At 42.7% G+C, this 20,545-nt stretch overlaps 2 long non-coding RNA genes across 5 annotated transcripts in view; one reads left to right on the forward strand and one right to left on the reverse strand.

Moving 5' to 3' along the window:
• The window catches only part of LOC310679233, a 24,129-nt gene extending 15,351 nt beyond the window's left edge, over nucleotides 1-8,778 (reverse strand). The window contains exons 1-2 of the long non-coding RNA XR_014512168.1: nucleotides 8,713-8,778; nucleotides 6,829-6,966 (exon numbers count right to left, since the gene is read on the reverse strand). This is a non-coding gene — a long non-coding RNA (uncharacterized lncRNA). The remainder of the gene's footprint in view (nucleotides 1-6,828; nucleotides 6,967-8,712) is intronic.
• The window catches only part of LOC310679225, a 22,129-nt gene continuing 8,859 nt past the window's right edge, over nucleotides 7,276-20,545 (forward strand). The window contains exons 1-4 of one of the 4 annotated variants that reach the window (XR_014512152.1): nucleotides 7,276-7,689; nucleotides 8,669-10,784; nucleotides 12,988-13,071; nucleotides 16,528-16,656. This is a non-coding gene — a long non-coding RNA (uncharacterized lncRNA). Of the gene's footprint in view, nucleotides 7,690-8,668; nucleotides 10,785-12,987; nucleotides 13,072-16,527; nucleotides 16,758-19,029; nucleotides 19,826-20,545 lie in introns of those variants that run through there. The other 3 variants (XR_014512153.1, XR_014512155.1, XR_014512154.1) reach the window with 3 other exon arrangements.

Below are 20,545 nucleotides of genomic sequence, written 5' to 3' on the forward strand. Positions count from 1 at the left end.
GATATACAACTTGTGTAGAATTTTCAATTGCACTTCTCAGACCTTAGTGACCTCTGAGACTTCCTTAATACAGAACATCATTTTGCTCTGCCGACAAAACCTCAGTTTCCTGGCTGCCTCTCATCTCTTCCATCCCTCTTGCCTCATCCGTTGTTTCATTTGGCACGTAGCAAACAAAGGGAAATTGCATCCCTGCTATGCTGGCACTTTTCTTTTTCACTGAGGTGGTGGTGGTGGTGAGGGAAGCAAGAAACAAGCAGTCGGAGCTGCTCCTCCCACAACAACTCTGAGATAGGCTAAGCGAAGAGACTGTGACTGGCCCAAGGTCCCCCATTGAGTTTCATGGCTGAGCAGGGATTTGAACCCTGTCCTCCCAAGTCCTGGTCCAACACTCTAACCACTACATCATTCTGGATCCCTATTCACCAGCCAGTCCCTAAGTACTACTTCTATCTCCATCCCATCCCTGCTTGGCTTGTCTCATTTAGATTGCAAAACCTTTGGGTCTGCACAGAAACCAGCATTTAATTTCACTTTTTAGAAATTAAGTTATGGCATACTTTATATCTGGCCAGATTATGTGGAAAAGCCAGCCACATCTTTTGCTTAAATTCCTTTGAGAGAAAACAGATGGGAAATATTGAGGAAATTATTCAGATTTGTACTGGCTACCATGTAAGTATTATTTTTTTTGCGAGCCTTGAAGCAGTTACCCACCTCCATCAATACCAATTATAGGAGAATGAGAGCAACTGGGAACTCACACAGAGTTTGTTTCCTGTTATTATGGATAATTTTTTGATTATTATTTCTTTCTCCTACTTCCTAAGTCTAATTATATGGGAATGACATGCAAGCTTGCAGTAACACACAAAATCTAGTTAAGTGTGCTATTATGGCATTATTTACCAGCAATTCTGACAAAGGCTCAGATGTTAAAAAATGCTCCCCAGATGAGTTAAGGCAATTAATTCATTTGGATAATGTGTATGTAGTTGATTTTCAAGTCAAATAATGTCCTTAATACAATGCATCACTAGATTATCGCTTTGAATATCTTGCATTTGTTTTTCTGTTTTTCACATTTTTTTTTCATTGTAGGCAATGATTCTCCAATCCTCCCCGATAATGATTTGTGAGTGATAGCTTTTAAGCATCTTCCTTTGTTTAAAACATGGTTTGTGTCGTGTTGACTGTGCCTCAATATTTCAATTCTTTTCTGTAGTTTGGCTGCTTTTTTATTATTTTTTAAAAATGCTTCTGCTTAATTTACATCCATTCCCAGATATATATATATATATATTAAAAATCTTGAACTTGAATGAGTAATTTGAACAAAAGTGTAATGGGGTAATTTAGATCCCCCCAGAACTTTCTCCACAGGAATGACAATTGTCCCATTATATGAAATTAATGCAATCTCCATTTTTATTGGAACTCTGGCTTACCTTACAAATCACATCTTCATTTCAGCTCAGGCCTGGCACTAGCACATGGCATAGCTCGGAGAGCGCTAGGGCTCCATGCGGCTGATACTGAGCCTCTGGAGACTACTTTACTTTCCTTATTTTCAAATTTTCTTGGGCCTGGTGCTGACAGAAGCATCAGGTCTGGGCAGCTGAATTTACTATATGCAATGTATACACTGCAGGAACTGAACTGTGGGGCAATTAACATAGAACCAACAGGTCTAGCTGCTCTCCTGTCAGTGCAGCAGCAAGGCCACCATGCCACTGATGCCTGAGCTCTTTCATGGTGGTGGCAGGTAGAAACTGGGCAGAAACGCCGATCCTGGAGCTCCTGGTCCTAGCAGGCAGACTTGCTAGTGTCATGTCAATTTTCCCACAACACAGCATTCACGGTATGTCTTTGAGATGCTGAAATTACTAGGGAAATTAGTAGTGGTTGCACTGGTGAGCAAATGTTGTAGGCCCAGAAATACAGGGTGAGCACTGCTGCCAACTGTTAAGCCTGCCATTGTCATGGAACTCCACAAGGATGCTCGGCTCTGGGCTTCCTGAAACTTGGAACCACCACTGATTCAACTATTGACCAGAAACTGTCAGCCAAATTACATATGATATCAAATATATTACTTAAGGTTTTTTTTGATTCTTAAAAAACAACAACCTGAGAATTGGGGTTGCAGGAAGGAGGTGGCCTACACAAGACACGGTCCAAATTAAAATTCCCTTCCCTCACCCCAAAAGCTGCTGTTAGCCTCAAGAGGAAAGCTTGTCTTGATGCCAAAGCACTTTAAAAAAATAAAAAAATAAATCAAGACCCTTTGCACTCTGCTCCCCCTTTCTTCCTGCCCTCTGCCTGCCTCTCAGAAACAGCTCGCGTAGATTACATTAGCTTCCATTCAATGGGGTTGGAGGCTAAGACTAAGGCAAAAGGGTTTCATGTGTGTCAGGGGTGGGAACCGTTTTTTTCAGCCCAAGAGCTGCATTCTCTTTTGGGCAAACTTTCAAGGGTCACATACCAGTGGTGGATGGAGCCAGAGGCAAAAATGGGTGGAGCAATGAAGATAAATGTCGCAAGAGAAATTCTTTCACTGCCATAGTAGATTGCTTTGAGAAACATTCCCAAACTTAGAGAAAAAGGCAGCTTTGCATTTGAATATTACTTCCACTGGCAGTTGTTTTCTGTTTTTGCACACCTCATCCATCTTACATTTTTTAACAAGGCCATGCTCCTTTTACTACACAAGGGAATGAAATATGAGTTGCTCCCTCATTTTGTGTGAAAGCTAATAGAGAGATGAGCCAAGGTCACAATAAAAAACAAAATGCAGAATTCTATCAATACTTTACAGTTAAATGCTAAACTAAGTAAGCCATAATGCTATGTACCTCTTTCTCCATCATCACCACCCAATGATATATATTTTTTGTTCTTGCTATGCCAGCTTTCAATAGTACATAAGTAGCTTAGCCTCACCATGGCCATGTTCATTATTCATGTCTCTAGACAATATTCTTCCCATTAGCCAGAGGGCCACATAACTATATCCACCTGGGCTTCTGCTAGGTTGCATCTACAAACAGGCTTTCAAGACTTTGACCTTGAAAAATAGCCAGGACTTGGACAGATGAGGGAGGATGCCTTCTGATGAAGGCACTGGACTCAAGTCCTCATGGCAAGCCTGAACCTGACAGCTGGGAGCCACTAGAATCCAGAGCCCCTGAAATCTCATAAATAGCATCTCCTGCGCTGGACTCACTATGGGAACTAGGGTCCTCTTGGCCAGCAACTTCCAGTACTCTCAGCATATCAGATATGGGTCTCCAGTCCTACCTGGGGGTTGAATGCCATCATTTGTATGCAGTGTTCTACCTCTGAGCTACAACGCTTTCCCCAAACTATAGATTGTTTGAAGCTGAACAGCCAAGCAAGTTAGGAAGCATGTTAGTTACCCTTGCATTCCTTGACGTAAACAAAACCTAATAATAATGCAACTCAGTAGGGTGGGTGGGGATGCACTGCCTGCCTGTTGGATAGAATGTGCTTGGCCAGTGTGCTTGGCCAGGTATGTGCTTGGCCAGTGAATTCCTGGCTGTCTAGACACAAGTTTCTTTCCTTGAAGCCAAGGTGGCTAACTTGGAAAAGCTGATAAGTTGGTGGACAAAGCCTTCAGGGACGTTAGAGCTGTGTCCCACTCCCAGGTTCATAGCTCCCCACTGTCATAGAGAATGAGGATCTTGGGGAAAGAAGGCATCACTTTGAGGATGAGGGAAATGGTCCTTTAGAAGGACCTATTCCTTGGGAGATGATAACACCCCTCCCATGTTGTGTATACTTCTCTGGGGTGTGTTAAAATACTGGTAGTTTGTTATTTGATCATAAGGAACATAGGGAGTTGGGTGTGTGATGGGTGTACAGACCACAGGGTGATTTGCCAGTCTGGTATAAAGGCTGCAGATGATGCCCATCACCTAGACAGCCTGGTAGATGGTGCCAGGGAGGAGTTGGTGGTTGTGGTCCATGCTGGCACCAAAGACATGGGGAAATATAGTTGTGAAGTTCTAGAAGTGAAATTTAGGTTGTATGGTAGGAAGCTGAAAGCCAGGAGGCTCCAAGTTAGACACTGGTTCCATGTACAGAGCCAACTGGTACAGAGCCCAAACATTTCCTAGATCTTGTACCAAGTTGTAGCCTACAAAGAAGCACTTCCCCATGGTATAAAAAAGTTTTTGCCATGTTTCATAAGTTGGATCCTCCTAACAGAGGGTCCATGTTGTGCTCGGCCCCCGAAACTCTTCCCCAACCGACTTGTGGGTGGGGCTTGCCTTGCTCCAAGCCAGTGGTGCCACAGTTATGCCACTGGCCTTTAGCCAACCAGCATCGTGGCAAAGGTTGGGGGTTGGCAGCACGACGTAAGGACCTCCTTTTGCTTCGCGCTGCCGAACACCCACCCACCCATTAATTAGGTGGTGTTTGGCCTTGCTTTGGACTTCGGTTGGTCGCCTGTTTTGGAACAGGGGCCGGGTAGGAATTTTCCCCAATGTGGCAGATTGGCTGTGGCCACTTGGTTTTTGCCTACCTCTTAGCAATCGCCACAACTTTGTAAGGTTTGGCGGTTAGGCATTGGTTTAGGGGAATGTGGGGAGGGGAGGTGCAGCCATCACCTGCCCCTCCAATGAATAGGGTATTCCGCTAAAGGAATTCGGGGTTCTGGATCTCATCCATAGCGCAGAGAGGGGCTAGGGCCATGCCAGGACCCCCGGGAACCCCAGGGGTGAGCACCAGTCAATATGCACTGACGGAGATCCCCCTGCGGGTTGTTTACACTTACAGGCTTCCTGCAGGGTGGGGCAGGAGCCAGTTATAGTTTTGATACCATTGCCTAAGTCAATACCAGTCACATTTGTGTATTCAATAAAGTTGTGGCCAAAATTAGCTCATTAACATTTAAACTAAATTCTGTCTCCACTGTCTTTATTTCCATGAGGGATTGAAGGAAGGTGAAGACAGGTGACCCCACTAGGCCCGAAGTCACCCCCCCCCCAAAAGCAGGCTCAAAGCTTCTCAAAGCTTTTCAAAATCATTTTCTCAGCAGCTAAGCATCAGAAACATTCCACTTGCTGTAACTAAAAAGAACACAGTCCATTGTTTCTCATGCTAGTTGGCTTTGTTAACCAGATTGCAACATCTCTGGACATTGTCCAGAGAAGCGGACACGGAGCAATGGATCCAAACTACAAGAAAGAAGATTCCACCTAAACATTAGGAAGAACTTCCTGACAGTAAGAGCTGTTCGACAGTGGAATTTGCTGCCAAGGAGTGTGGTGGAGTCTCCTTCTTTGGAGGTCTTTAAGCAAAGGCTTGACAACCATATGTCAGGAGTGCTCTGATGGTGTTTCCTGCTTGGCAGGGGGTTGGACTCGATGGCCCTTGTGGTCTCTTCCAACTCTATGATTCTATGATTCTATGGACATGCTGAACCACCAGGGCTCCTCGACCCCTTGGCTCTCACTCCCCTTTCCTGGGAAAGGTGCCAAGCGTCCAATAGTCCCAAGACAGCTTTCTGTACATGCTCAGGAACCTCAACATGGGGCAGGACTCCTGAGGGAGGAGAAAAGGGGAGGGATCTGGAAGGGGTATATATGCTTGTGCACATGATTGTGAACTCGTGCATGCTTTTTGTGAACTATCACACTTGCTCCTTCTACCAGTTCATGGATGGTAGAAATAAAAAGCCTTTTCTCCGAAACTATTCCTTGAGTGTCTGTTGACTCCCACTTCCCTTTCCCAGGCGCAATATTTTCCCCACACACCTAGGAAATGCTTTCTTGGTTTAATGAAAGATACCTACTTCATGCTGGGCTTTCCCAAGCCATATTGTCAGTCTGAAATTATAGCTTCATTTAGCTCTCACAAAGAGCAGAGTGCTTCACTGAGGGTATGTATGGTCAAGTCCTTCCCTAGTGAACAGTTGCTCAATCAGGAAGCAGCAAGAAGTGCAATTTTGTGCCCACTAAAGTGGATGGGAATAATAAAAAAACCCATGGACCTCAATGGTGCCACAATTGCATCTGAAAACATCTTCAATAAATTCCTCTAGCTTAGGTTTAAATACTTAAACTGAGAAGTGTGGGAAATGCTTGAAGCACTGATGTCTGAGGGAGTGCCTGAGGGTTTGCTTTGTTTATACATGAGTAATTTAATTATTCATATTTCTCATATAAAAGCAGTTGGAATGCAAGCTCTGACTCCATCTTTTCTTATAACATGAATAGCATAAGGAAGAGGTCAGTCAGATTTACTCATCTTTCTTTGTAAGACTAGGTGAACATTGATTAAGAAGGATATGCTTTTGAGAAGTGATTCTTTTTTATACAGAACAACATGTTGTGGCGATGAGGAAGAAACAAAACAATTCTTTCATGAATGGAACTAGGTACAAAGAGAAATGACCAATCAGTTTCTTTTTAATTTACTCAGTGGAAGAGGTGTTGACAAACAGTTGCCCAATTCCAGACAATGGAAGCTTGGCAGACAACACCGTTTATGAGGTAACTCAGCAATAACCTTTCCAGTTTATGCCCTAGTATCTTCCTGAATATGTTCTTTAGCCCATCAGTAATAATGCTGTACTTCAGCTTTTTAGGGTTTCATCCACATGCTTGCTAATGACACATCATTAGTTTTGGGCCAATTCTAAGGCTAATTCATAAATATTATTATTAAATTGTATCTTGACCATTCAACATAAAACATTTCCAAGCTCGCTTACAACAAGATTGTAAAACAGAGTAAAAGAAACAGCAATCAAAAGAGAAATAAATCAGCGGCATTAAAGCAATTTCCTCAGAGCTTGTATACCTGGTATTTGCGGCTGCAATCCTATTATTCCTAGGACAGCTTGTTTCCCACCTCTCACCTCCACTGTGAAGTGGAACAGGCCACATGTTGGGACCACCATGCAGTGAGTTCTTGCACCCCTGCTGGCAACTTTAATTGCTGTGGGATAAGTTACATAGCTTCATTAGAAGATCAGTAATTTCATACGTGTGTTCTTTAAAAACTCTCAGGTGGTTATCATCTTGGCCCAGGGATTAAAAAATAAATAAATTCATTTATCAATAAGGCCTAGAACATCATCTCTTGCTACCATCATTTGCCTTGGCTCTACAGTTTTCAGGCACAATTATTTTCTCTGTGTCATCTGCTGTGAAAACTGTAAGAAAAACACTGGGGCCTAATTTGACTAGTAGATTCAGGTAGGTAGCTGTGTTGGTCTGACACAGTTGAAATAATAAATAAATAAAAAATAGTCCAGTAGCACCTTATAGACTAGCTAAGTTTGTTCTGGTATAAGTTTGCGTGTGCATGCACATTTCTTAAGAAAGCTTATACCAGAACAAACTTAGTTGGTCTATAAGGTGCTACTGGGCAAATTTTTTTGTTTTTTTTTTTTTGTTAGTAGAATGTCTGTCTCCTGGTGGGCAGGGCGTTTGTGTTGTGCTCTGGAATCAGCCCCTCCCTTTGGGAGTTCAGTTAAATTCAGTTAGAGAGGCCAACTGCCATTCTTGCCTCATGATGTTGTTTTAGTTTCTCTCACACAGTATGTTACTGTGCTACAGTTTTCTTTATTTTTAAAGCTTTGTTTGACATCTACGTGAGCAGCTTACTTTGTTGAAAGAAAATAAACTCCCCTGAGAATGGTAGAATATCCTTAAGTGGGTGAGTGAGGGGATGTTCCCCATCTCAAAAGAGGACTGATTTTTTTTTATCACCCCAACCTCCACAACAAAAACAACCACGAAGAGTAAATTCAGCATCTTTAAACCTCCTTTTCCTTCTTTAGCACATCTTCCTTGCTTGCAGTCCAAAGGTCCTGCTGCATCCCTAACCAGCTTCTTGCTTCTAAGGCATTAAAATATTTACATCTTCCATTCCCTTGAAGCAAAAGCAGGTAAAGGCCCAAGAACTGCAGCTGACAAAATTGGACTGGATGGACCATTGGCTTATTCTCTTTTGGGAGATCTTTCAAAATAACTTCTGCATTCTTAAATTTCTCTATAGCATATGGTGAGTTTTGCGCAGTCAGATGGGCCTAGAACTCTGAAACATTTCCCATTAGCTTCCTGGCAAATCTGTGAATTTCTCGCAAAACTCTGTGCCAGAAACCCATCAAAGGTGCAACTGAAATATTTTGCGAACTTTAGCAAAGGCTTTAATGAAAATGGTCAAAGTGTATAATGAAACCCCAAATGAGTCAAGTTTCACATGGTTGCAAATCTTTCTCCCAGCTATGATCAAAGGTATATTCAGCAAGGATGAGCCTTTGATAGTGCAAGACAGCACATCCCCTGAAATGTTCAAAGTAGTGCCCTGGGATTTTGCTGAGCAATTCCTGTTGGGAGTGTTGCAGCTAAACTTAGCAATGCTTAGTTTGGGGAGAGGGGAGGATGACAGGAATATGTCATATTTGCAGACCATTCTGCATTTCTCCAGGGGCGGCTTTTTAATTCCAAAGCCTTCACATCAAAGTTCAAAATGCAGTCTGAACCTAAATGCATTATGGAAGGGAATAGCTGCCTGTCATGTACCAATTTCATTCCCCTCCCCCCCTTTCGTAGCTTCAGTCAACAAGCTGTAATAAGAAGTGTAACCAGAATTATTGCTCTGCTCCTTCAAAATGCAACTTTTTTTACTTTAGGAAATGGAAAACGTCAGTATATTCAGGGGAAGAAAACATGTTACCACTCAGAAATCAGTTAGTGACCCGCATTCCAGCAATCAGGCTCCAGTGAAGTTGTAACATAAGGGAGTCGAACTTCTGCCATCCTCTGATCACAGAGAATGTATGCCTGCTTGTAGCCTAGGCTAGACAGTAGAGCTGCTGCATTCAGTCTTGCCTGTCTTTATTTCTGTGACTGAAAGCAGACTTGCATATTGATGTGTTTTCAACTATAACAGAATGTCCTTCTGCTCACTCTGTAATGCCTGACTAGGTAATCAAACATATGGAGACTACATGCAGATCATCTGAGACAGGTGCTATCTGTCACTAGTTCAATGGTTTCGGCCTATGCGCTATTGGTATATGTTGTTGTTTAGTCGTTTAGTCGTGTCCAACTCTTCGTGACCCCATGGACCAGAGCACGCCAGGCACTTCTGTCTTCCACTGCCTCCAGCAGTTTGGTCAAACTCATGCTGGTAGCTTCGAGAACACTATCCAACCATCTCGTCCTCTGTTGTCCCCTTCTCCTTGTGCCCTCAATCTTTACCAACATCAGGGTCTTTTCCAGGGAGTCTTCTCTTCTCATGAGGTGGCCAAAGTACTGGAGCCCCAGCTTCATGATCTGTCCTTCCAGTGAGCACTCAGGGCTGATTTCCTTAAGAACGGATAGGTTTGATCTTCTTGCAGTCCATGGGACTCTCAAGAGGTATATTGGTGTATATAAGCATGTAATTTCATTTCAGATCATTTCTTGGTCCAGATATACAGTACCACAGCCTTGGACCATGAACTCTGGGATTCCAGAGCACTACACTGTCCACAATAGGCCCTACTGAATAGGGCCATCTGAATCTAAGAACTAGAAGTGACTTCATGGTCCACATCAACTTCACTGCATATATTCCCTGATGGTTTGCCACTCAAAGAAACACAGATTGAAGACATTGCAGAAAGTTGTAAAAAACAAACAAACCCCAAAACTGACCAAAACAGAAATATAGATACATGATGAATCTTGGGACCCATGCACAGCCCTAACCATTTATGTTGTTTAGTCAATTTTCTATTTCCACTTACATGGACTCTAGACAAATAAATGTATTTATCATGCAAAGGTTTCTCAATACCCTTTAAGTTTATAGTTACTTAGTCCCTAATGCATGCCCAGGACTCCAAGTACTTAAAGACAGCGCCTTTTTTGACTCTGGTGAAAGACATAATACAACAGTTACAGTCACTCACAAATACATATGCATATGTCTTCTTGACTGTTGATCAAGCAGAGAAGGCATTATTGTGCTGAATTTGTATCACCAGGTACATTTCCATAGCAACAGATAGTGATATCACTAACAGGATTATGGTCCCACTCAGGCAGGGAATGTGGCATGCAGAAAACCTGTTATGAGAAACAATGTCAAAAGTGTACATGAATTATCAATAGTAAATCCTTCTGACTAACAGAAGGTTCATTAAGAGGCAAGGATTAAGAGGCAAGCACTCAAAGGTGGCCTTGTAAACCCACAAGGTATCTCTTTGTTAAGAGATTTGGCTTTTGGCTACTCTTCAAACTTGCAGCCTCAGACTCAAGCCTCTCTGGTGATATTACCAGCATCTCTGGGGTGATTGTACATTTCCTCATTTCTTTCCACTGTTGTCATGGACAAATCTGCTGACCTCTCAGCAAACTGCCTCATTAAGCCTCTCATTAACGCAGGTTATCTCCCATTAGTGGCACAGTGTGCTGTTCCCATGGGATGACTTCACAATGACTGAAAAACAACAATTTCCTCACCTGTCCTAAATTTCTAAATCCTGGAGCTCAAGTGTGCTTGGTAACTGCACAGGCTTAGCTGGAGTCTTTTTTTCTTTTTCTTTTCAAACTGTGGGGGTTTCAGACTTTGGTGGGAAATTGTGCTGTGTTTAGAGGAAGACAAACTCGTGTCCTGTCCTAGTTGGGTCCCAAGTTGCTGGGGAACTTCCAGACAACAGAGCTACCATGGACAGCAGCAATATCCAAGGCCAGTCTGAATGAAGTCCATTCTCAGGCAAACAGTGGTTCAAGCAAGAAGCAAAATGATGAGCAGTCCAGGTAAGCAGAGATTCAAGGAAGGGCTCAGGCAAGTCAAGGGGAAGCCTGAGTTCTGCTTCTAGGCAACAAAGGTCAGGTGCAAGGCACAATGCTAGTAGAAAAACATTATTCCAGTAGCTCTTCCAGCCTGGCACTGAGCTGCAGCTGCTGAAGCCACACCCAGGTTCAAGCTGAATTCCACCAGCTGTTGTCAATGAGAGCTCTCCTCATGAGAAGGACCTTACTTGTGAGGAGGCATTGACTCCCGAGGAGTCTTTTATTGACTCCTGTAATTTTTTCTTATGGAGTAGGATTCCACCTGCTGTTTAAGGTGCTGTTGCTCATGTAGGCTCAGGTCCCATTCAACCTCAGATTTTGCTTCAGAGGTTGAATGCTCCTGCTGTGCTGATGACCTCCCAGAAGCCTTGTCTGAGAATCCTGGTTCATCCTCGACCTTAGGTCCTCAGCTTTGCCAAGCCAGCTGCTCAAAAAACAAACTTATAAACAACAGGCAGTCCAACTTATGTAAGGGAAGGATAAATTGGCAGTTTGGTTGGGATTATAAATACATCAAGCTAAATGTAAATTGGGGATTCGGAAGAGGTCACAGAGCAAAACAAAAGGTACAGACTAATCAGAAGTGGACTGGGGTTTAAAAAAAGCTAAAAGAAATGTGACCTGATTAAAAGGGCAGCAGAGAAAGGGGTTTAGGCAAGAAGAGACCAATCCGAGAGAAGGTTATCTTCATCCGTTGCTTAAATTCAAGAGGAACAGTATGTGTGGAGAGTGAGGGTGGGAAACAACAATGCTAGGGAAACTGGTCAAGGCACAGTGTGATCAAAGGAAGTGGCCACTATGTCTGCGGCAGGGACAGAAGTCTGTAGCCCTCCAGATACTATTGGACTCCAAGCTCCAGTAGCCCCAGCCATTGTGCCTAACGGTCAGGGATGACAGTCCAACATCTGGAGAGCTACAGGTTCCCCATCCTTGTCTTAGGCCTTAAGAAAGGAATTCTTCCAGTTGTGTCTTCTTTTGTCACTACTGCATTACAATTATTTCTCAAGAATGCCTTCATCCCTGGTTAGGAAAGCAACAACAACAGACTCTCTTAAAATACACTGTTCTGTTAAAAAATGAAATCGTAAATGTGTGCAGGAGCAGGCCTTTGAAACTTGCAGTGAATTTTACCACCACCCCAACCTGAGATTGTGTGCCTCTCTGCAGCTGTCTGTGTATGTGATGACCTCCCTCTTTCCCTGCTTTCATCAGGACATACAGTCCTATCTCGTTCCGTTTCCCCCGTATTTAATATGCTCTTCATCTTTATGCAAATGAATATTTAATTATTTATAAGTCGGCCTGTGCTGCTCTATTTTACATGCTAACATATCCATGATTTATTAAACAATGTGGCATTGCATAAAAACCTGCCCTGTCAGTAACATTGATACCCTGAAAGGGGAACAGTAAGCCTTGTCCTAAAAGATGCAAATGTCCTGGGAAAATATTAAGAAACCAAACAGACCCAACAGCTTCTATTGTGCAGAGACACACTTATTTTTTTCAATGGAGGGAACCACTGAATGTCAGGGGAGGGGCCTAATTGGCACAGCTCCACTTCCTAATAATGCATTGACAGATTGTGTGAGCACTTCACCTGAAAAGGGCTACTGCAATTATTAGATTTTCATACACACAGTGGCTGCTTCCGCCCCTTTCACTTGACTTGAAGGATGATTAGGCCAAACATCTGAGTCAGAATTTCTTTTTGCAAACTCACATAATATTAGCAGGCATTTCATGGCAAATAGTCTTTTTTGTTCTTATTCTTATTCAAAGCACTGGATCAGAAAACAATGTATCACGAGTCCTGGGATGTCATGCTCAGTAGAACAGATCATTCAAAGTTTATAACAGTCGGGTTTTGAATTAAATCAGTGTTTCAGGGGGAAATGATCTCCTCTGATCTGTGGGACAGATCTCGGATATGCTACTGAAACGATGAGTGCAGCAAGTAGCTCCTTCGTGACAATAATTGACATAACTAAGGCATTTTGAACCAATGATTTCTTTCCCTCTCCAGAGCAGCTGAGGCAAACAATGCAGACACATTTCAGTTCGCTCATCAATGTTTAATGTTTGTTTAGGCTGCATTTGTAATAATCAAAGGGTAGCAGCAAAGTGAATTGGGTAAAAATCTCAGCTGTAACTCCATTGATTTCAGCAGTTGCTCTGTCATACGCGATTGTTATAAAGGACTATGAGAAGAGCACTTGCACAGCACCTTGAGAAGTCTGGCATCATCGGGGTAAGTGCATGCCACATTTAAGAGCAGAGCAACAGCAATACTGAACAAGCAATGAGAAGGATGAGCCGTGAGGCTCTGTGGCGGAGGGTATATGTGACTTTTCAGCTGCTGAACTCCCATCAAAGAATTCTAGGGTTGGAAGGAACCTCGAGGGACATCTAGTCCAACCCCCTGCAATGCAGGAATAATCTCCAGCAAGCATAGGCACTGATGAGGGATGATGGGAGCTGTAGTCTTGTATACTTGAAGGAGCGTCTCCATCCCCATCGTTCAGCCCAGACACTGAGATCCAGCGCCGAGGGCCTTTTGGCAGTTCCCTCATTGCGAGAAGTGAGGTTACAGGGAACCAGACAGAGGGCCTTCTCGGTAGTGGCGCCCACCCTGTGGAACACCCTCCCTTCAGATGTGAAGGAAATAAGCAGCTATCCTATCTTTAAAAGACAGCTGAAGGCAGCCCTGTTCAGGGAAGTTTTTAATATTTAATGCTGTACTGTTTCTAACACTTGATTGGGAGCCGCCCAGAGTGGCTGGGGAAACTCAGCCAGATGGGCGGGGTATAAATAATAATTTTTTAAATTATTATTATTATTATTATTATTATTATTATAGCCCAACATATGGAGGGCCACATGTTTGGCATGGGGGAGAATTTGCATCCCCTGAAAGAAATGCACAGCTGTCTTTTGAATGTTGCCCTTCTCTACATTTTGCAAAGCTGCTCTCCAGTGAAAACAAAATGGCCACACAAAGGTGTATGTTGGGGAAACATGGGCATAAGAATAAATGTATTCGTTGGAGAAAAGCACTAAAATGCATTATATTAAGCAAAACCAAATAAAAATATATGCATATTATGAGAAATGTGCATTAAAGGAATGGCTGTTGTTTTTAGAAAGGGCAACCAAACACTGGAGCAAAGCCACAAACCCAGATTGCTCACATGCCGCTCATGCAAATGTTACGCCAATGCCCCACTTCCAAATTCTGGAGTAAATAAGGACACTTGGTCTGCTAGTGTGCCATACTTGCAATATATCTTTTGATGGGGATCACACCTACCTCTCCAATTCTATGACTTTCAAACATTTGCAGAAGTGGAATCTCATTTTCAGTTAAATTAAATAGGACTTGGGTGTAATGCATAAAAGACCCATTAGCTTTCATCTGTTTTAAATTCTGTGTAGCTTTTTCACAGGAAATCAAATGAAAAAGGGATTGATTGCCTATAGCATCTATCTTAAACTGCGTTGAAAATCTCACTGTGAGTGTGTGCTGTGACTGGTGACATCTATGTGATAGATTACAGATCCAGATGTGATATGCTGTATTTTTCAAGGTCTCTTGACAGCCTTCCTTGCACTCTCTCCATTAATCCAGTTCACCGAGCAGCTTCCAACAGGAACTATTTTTTAAAACTGCTGTGTTAAAGAATTGTAATCCTCTTTCCACCAAATAAGAAATTCTTTTCCCCCTTAAAAAATATTCTGGGCTGCGCATCAGGATGGCCAATAATTTCAAGCATCATTTTGCACCTTTGCTGTTCTAGAAGGGATTTCTGGTTATTGTTCCTTCAGTCAGATTGTCTCCTGATGGGAATTATGCCTCCCTCCTGCCTCCCATAATTCTCTTTAGCTCTTGGCTATATACTTTGCCCTCCAATGCCTTACTTCCTGTTCACCTGCTCAGCTACAATAAAGCCACCAAATGTGGTGTTCCTAGGGTTGGAAGTACAACAGAGACCATTCAGTGTATGACTTAAAGGGCTATTTTGGTTTTAGTCTGGGTGACAGCATGCTCTGATCGTATGGAGATTCTAGTCAGATGTGAGTTAGCTGTCAGTGAAAAAGACAGTTGCGATCGAGGAGCTGGGTGTGTGTGTAAAGTTGTTCTGGAGGAGTCCATACCCCACACCCAGTGTAGACCTGAACTCTGTAAAGAAGGAAAAACCTCTGGCTATTTCTTCTAGAGTTATATGCTGTTCTTAATCAGTTTTCCTCAGTAAAGTATTGTCAGTTTCTTTTCTCTCTGCTTTATTCCAATTGCTCTTTTAACATCCTCTGAGCCCTATTGTATTGTGAATAAGATAAATAGCAGATTGCTCAGCTTTGATTTTGACTTGTGTCCAGTTTTACAGAGCCTATGGAGGGCAGGGGGAGAGTCAGTTGCAAAGGAAATGCCATTTCCTAAACCACATTGGACTGGCTGCTTGCGACAGCAGAAACTGGTGGAGCAACTCTCCCCCACTCCCATCCCGACACTATTTGTACTTGGTTGTCCTTTTCACATTCTCCCCCTTTTTGGTTTCAATGGAAGGTAAAGGAACTATGCCAGCTCTGGAGGCTCCCATCATTTTTCTCTCTGGGGGGCTTGTATGGGGAATGAGAGGGCCTTGAATCACATGGATCAAAGACATTTCCCAACCCACTTCTGACACATCCCTTTTCATTCCCTACCACTGTTGGACAGTGGAGTAGTGATGGTTGCATGGCTATCTGAAGTCTCAGAATCATTTTCCATTTCATTGTACAATTAAACATTCTACCTAACAGCTCGCTCTCTGCTCGCAGAGAAAATGATCCAATAACCAATAAACAACACTTCCTGGGAGCTTACAACTGCTCCATAATTTTATTTTACACCAGCCCAGTATATTTCAGGTTCAGGCTCCTGTGATAAAGAACTTGTGACGTTCCTATTATTGTGCTTCAAACCATGCGTCCTATTTCCTCTCTGCAGCTCACCGTATTCCCTGTATACCCTGTTCCTATAGCTCAGTCTTGATCACTGAGCTCTTCTGAAGGGGCACTTTGGATGGTCTCATATATCCCTGTGTTCAGGTGGCCTTTACTAGAGCCTTTAGTGTGGTAGATTCTGCCCTGTGCAAGTCCTCCCCTATAAAAGTTGGGCAGCAGTCACCCAGCTTTCTTTTCCACAACTTTTGAAAACTCTACTGCTTAGACAGAACGTTGGAATGCGATTTAAAATGCACGAAACAAAACAAAAACCAACCATGTTTTTTACTGATGTTGTTGTAACATTATGCTTTTATGTTGTATACCGCCTTGCTACAATTTTTTATGAAAGTGCAGTTTCTAATATTTAAATATCAACAAAAACATACAGTGCTTTTTGAAGCTGAGCTTTCTCTGAGAAGTCAGAATGTTCCTGAACAAACATTATTTTAATCGGTGACCCTTTGTTTCCAAAGCCATGATCATAATCACATTTATTGATTTCTGCACTGTTCCTATTGAACATCTTCATGAGAAAGTGCCACTAAACATTAACATCGCTAAAGGTCATGCAAATATCAGCTTTTGCATTCATTAGAAAATAAGAACGTTAGTCAACTAGGGATGCTTGAGGAATTGGATCTTTATTACCTCCAATATGATCTGGAGGCAAAGGCAATCATTGTCTACTGACCATGAGGCTATGTTGTACTTCCACTTTCAGAGGCTTTCTACCTTTGAATAGCAGTGCTGGGAATCGCAGATGGGCAGAGTGATGATGATCACATGTCCATCTTGCAGGCATCTGGTTGGCCACCTGTAAGAAAGGAACGTCATTGGCCTGATGCAACAGGTACATTTTACATTATTATGTCTTATGTTTTCAACTGACCTGAGTCATACATCCTGGACTAACACACAGGCTGGATATCCACCTTTTTCACTTCTTTGTATGTTGCAGCACAGTTCTTGGCTCAAAAAAATATTGAAATTCTGCATTTTTAGTGAAAACATTTCCAAGTTGCTCATTCAAAAACATAAATGCAAAAATGTGTAATGCAGAAACAAGGTGGGCATATCAAGACAGCGATAGCTCTGAGCTCACTAAGTAACAGATTCAGTAGCTAAAGAATTAAAAGACATCAAGATTGGAACTTGGAGACCTGCTTTTACACCAATATGAATGATCAGGAGATAGACTTGAGTTTTCCATTCTTGAATAAACCCCTTCAGATCCAAGGCTACTGATAGTGGATGAGTATGCTCATAACCCAGTTGCTACCTTCCAAGGAAATGATTTCAGTCCGACCCCTAATTTGTTCAAGCCCCAATGTAACATCTTTTGATGGAACTCAGGAGGTTACAGGCAGACACTCCACATTTCCCACCCCACAGTACAAGTAGGAGAAAAAGCCAATAAATGATGGATTCATAAACACACTTGGAAAAGTAGTGAGTGAGGGGGAAAGTCCAAATTCTAATGATGATTCTTCTAGAAAGAGGTATTGTACAGATGTTGTTCATAACTGGTCAGTGAAGAAATCAGGCAGAATAATGAAACCAGAATCTGAATTGCAAACAGGAATTCAAGCCATTGTAGAGGTTTCCCTGATATCCCTCCAAACCACCACCAGCTTCAGTTTCTTCACTGGCAGGTCCCATCTGGAGGGCTACAGACAGAATTCCTGTCTCTACTAACCCACGTAGTGCACCAATTATGGCATTCAAACCATAAACTTCCTTTTCCAAAGCATTGATTCTGCTAAGGATTCCCTCTGCTGTTTGTTGTGTCAAGAGAATTGGTCACATAAAAGTTCCCCATGGTGAGAGTTTCATTTTGTTGTGGCCAAGTCTATTATGCTACAATTGTTATTGCACATTGTTGAGGTTTTGTTATATGGAGGAAGCTGCAGTTGCCTGGAAGCCTATGTATCAACTCCTAACAAGTTCAGATAAACTAACTATTTAGGCTAAGCTTTCATTACAGGAACATATTACATATGTTACATTTCTTGCACAGTCGCCATGTAAGGAACTAGGGCAATTCATATATGATAAATTAATTGTATCTTGCCGCAAATGCTTTTCAGTTAGCTCCATTTACCTTGCTCCAGCTGCTCCAGTTACTGATTCACAACAGTCCAGTATATATTTCTGGACTAAATTTGTTAATGGAGTTCGGGACGATTTATTTGAAGCACTGCAGGTCTGTGCTTGTGTGGTAACCATATCAAGACTGATATAACTGCAGTGTCTCCTTCAGTCGAGATGAACTTCTATTCTTTCCTTATCAGCTAAATGCTGAACACCGAGTCAAAACAGCTGCTCTCCCAGTGCCTGTCCTCCAATTAAAATATATGGCTTTTAAGTCCATGTAAAAGAACTGTGCTCCTGCAGCTGAGTCAACTGACTTTAAAACTATTCAAAAAGCAACAAAAACAAATTAAATCAGACTGTGGAGCTAAAGGACAAGTAGTCTTCATTGTCGCCATCTTCAACCAGAAGTCAGAAACGAATAATGATTTATGTTATGCCCTGCCCCTTTTTAAAATTTGCAAAATGGTGCAGTGATAATATGGTACAAAGGTTCTTCAGGTTTTTGTAGGGATTCAAAACCTTGCATATTTTGTTTGCTCAGATATGACAGGGAAAACAGTGTTTGTACTAGAAGACAAGTTTTAAACAACATCTGACCCAGACACCTAAAGGAACTTCTTTCACTGTACAGTCACACCTCGGGTTGAATGTGCTTCAGGTTGAGCATTTTCAAGTTACTCTCCAAGGCAACCCAGAAGTAACAGAGCATGTTACTTCCAGGTTTCGCCGCTCGCGCAGATGTGCAGTCGCATCTTATGCTCTATTCAGAATGTGAACGGGGCTCCAGAACGGATCCCGTTCGCACCCCGAGGTACCACTGTATTAAGATGCCCATGCATTAATACTAGCAGGGTGGCTTCATGGTCTCACCTATGGGTGGGGCACATAGAATGGTGGTGAAGGATAGAATAGGGCCTTTTCCATGGTGACACCCCAACTATGAACTCTTTGTCTCCTGAGATTTGGTTGGTGCTGTTGTCAGCTATCTTCTGACACTTTTTTAAAAAAAACTATTTTCCCCAATATTTTACCGGAAATTCACCATACCATCTTCAATTCTCTGAAAAACCCTTTTCTGTCTCACAATCCCAACTGTGTGTTTGTGTGTGTTTTTTCTCTTTCCCCCCAGATTCTCTGGGGAAAGTACTGCCACAACTGTTGATACTAAACTGCTGTGAAAGTTTTTGAATGATGTTGACAAGAAAATAAAGCAAATCTTGCAGGGAGGAGCACACAGTGTTGGCTCAAACAGCCCATACTGAACTGCAAGGAGAGTGACTTGACCTTACTCTATTTTTATAGCTGTAAGGAATTATTGCCTTCCCCTTAATGTCTGCCTGTGTTACAAGGAGAGACTTGTAGAGTACTGACCTTGTAGCTCAGCTAACCTTATCACTGAGTAATTATTACAAATGAGCTTTCATGGGCAGTGCAATTAGTTGAGACGCAGGAGTGCTGATCCCACAAAGAAAACAAAATGGCATTTCTGTGCAATTCTCAATTTCCCCTCCTTCATTTCCTCTTTTCTTTTGTTCTCCTTTTGTTTAATGTTATCAAGAGTGCCATTGTTTTCCACATCTGACAAAAAAGAGAGAGAGAGAATGCTACAAGCAACAACATAGTGAGGCACAGTGGAGTCTGGTCCATTAGGATGAGTGGAGCCTTGCTCCACCCATGTTATTCTGTCCTCAGCCAGCTACCACCTGTCTGCCTTTAGCCCCTGCTGTCAGCGTCTTTCTCCTTATTCCAAGGCCACGTTCGCACCATACATTTAAAGCACTGTGATGCCAATTTAAACAGGCATGCCCCCCCCATGAATTCTTTGTAGCTTGCAAAGCAACAATTCCCAGAGTTCTCAGGGCAGAGGGTCTGACTGTTACTCTGGGAACTGTAGCTCCATGAGGGGAATAGGGATATCCTAGCAATTCTCAGCACTCTTAACAAACTATGCTTCCCAGGATTCAGGCGAGGGCGGGGGGGGGAGGGGGCGACGACGACCTTGACTGATTAAATTGGTATCATAGTGCTTTACATGTATTGTTACACACCATCCCAATTTCAAAGTGATGTGAGGGGTTGCAGGTTCACCTGCCAGAGTCTGTGTTTCCTTTTGGAACAGCGAAGCACCACACAGACTTTGGTGTCTTTATGATATAGAGTTCTATTTACACATATATACAACCTGCACTTAGAAGGAGGGATTGTGGAGCATTCACATCCTACGCAGGTCTGGCTTTCTGCTTAAGGGCAGCATTAGATTCAAAGGATAGCAAAAAGCCATCCTCTGTGTCTCTTAGTCCCAGCCTGCCATTCCCAGCTCCCATGGAGTTCTGCCCTTCCTTCTGCTTCGCACTGCTAAACGACTCCAGGGACCTCCCTGCAGCCTACATCATTCAGTGTTGAAACCCTTAACCTGGCCTTTGCTTCTGCCCACTAGCACCCAGGAAAGAAGGAGCCTCACTCCCATTGACTGGCTTGCCTACTGATGGTTTCCTCGATGGGCCATGCTAATGGACAAACTGGCTTGGCTCATAAGCATAACTAAATCCAGGGGGTTTCCATGTTTGGCAAACCTTGATTCTAACTTTTACTACATCCAAGAATTTAGGGGAATCGGGCCCCCACACAAACCCAAGTTTCTAACA

Source organism: Podarcis tiliguerta (assembly GCF_965153285.1).
Source record: "Podarcis tiliguerta genome assembly, chromosome: 6".
NCBI classification, from domain to species: domain Eukaryota; kingdom Metazoa; phylum Chordata; class Lepidosauria; order Squamata; family Lacertidae; genus Podarcis; species Podarcis tiliguerta.